We start from the raw sequence: 1041 nt of genomic DNA, 5'->3' as shown, positions 1-1041 counted from the left end.
GAGAGAGAGAGAGAGAGAGAGAGAGAGAGAGCAAAACAACAAGTACGCACTGGAAGATTATATTCTCTTCTATCCGGTGATAGATTTCACTGATTTGAATAGTAGGTGAGGTTGAATATGAAACTTATCAACAAAGTTGATGAAATTGAACGCAAAGGAGTATCTTTTAAGATCTAAGATTAATGTTTAGAATTCATTTTGGAAAAGTACACAATGTGTGTCATCCTGACTTTCCCGATAGGGATTTTAAGTAATTGTTCACAACATGCAGAGGAGAGTCGATAATATTGCATGTTAGCTTATTGTTATAGTTTTCCAAGATATTTAGCGACAGACTGACTGAAACCTCAGCAATAATATTAGTAAGGGAGACAGCGCTAGCTCTCGAAGAGAGAATTCTAACAAAAACATTCAGATTTAGGATATAAATTTATCAGACATGATTGTGTTACAGTCAACAGAATGAAATGGCCAAAGCCCATCCCAACCCTATGCGCATTCCGGTTTGTGCTAACAGCCCCTAGTCTATGCAAACCAGCTGCCACCGCACTCACAGATCGCCGAAGGAATTATTATTGATGGAGATGGACCACACAGAAAAGGGAAAGGGTAGATAATAATAAGCAGATGCCTGACTTGCACAAAGGTTTGTTCAAAGAGAGAAAGAGCGACGCAAACATCAGATTCACTCTCTCGCCCAGGTACACTGTATCTGATGGCAAGAAAAAGACACGACACTCAGATCAGTATTTAGGTGCAGGATAAGGTCAGGATACCATCCATGTATAGTATTCTATGATACATTTATTATACATATATTATGTTATGTATATTATTATATCAGCCTCTCGAACTCGAAATCTTCACTCTCCATTACATCATTTCGCGTGCGAAAAATAATATATAATATGATCCTGACCGTGTGACTATAGGCTACAAACCTTGTCATTCGACAGCTTCGCACGGTTTGACTTGCAACTTTGAAAAAGAAACACGTTTGATTTTGAATACTACAGTCGACTTTAGTCGAAATTAGGCGAA

This window comes from Aplysia californica, unplaced genomic scaffold (assembly GCF_000002075.1).
Source record: "Aplysia californica isolate F4 #8 unplaced genomic scaffold, AplCal3.0 scaffold00775, whole genome shotgun sequence".
Lineage (NCBI taxonomy): Eukaryota > Metazoa > Mollusca > Gastropoda > Aplysiida > Aplysiidae > Aplysia > Aplysia californica.
The sequence above is the reverse complement of the archived record's forward strand: the minus strand, read 5'-3'. Positions refer to the sequence as shown.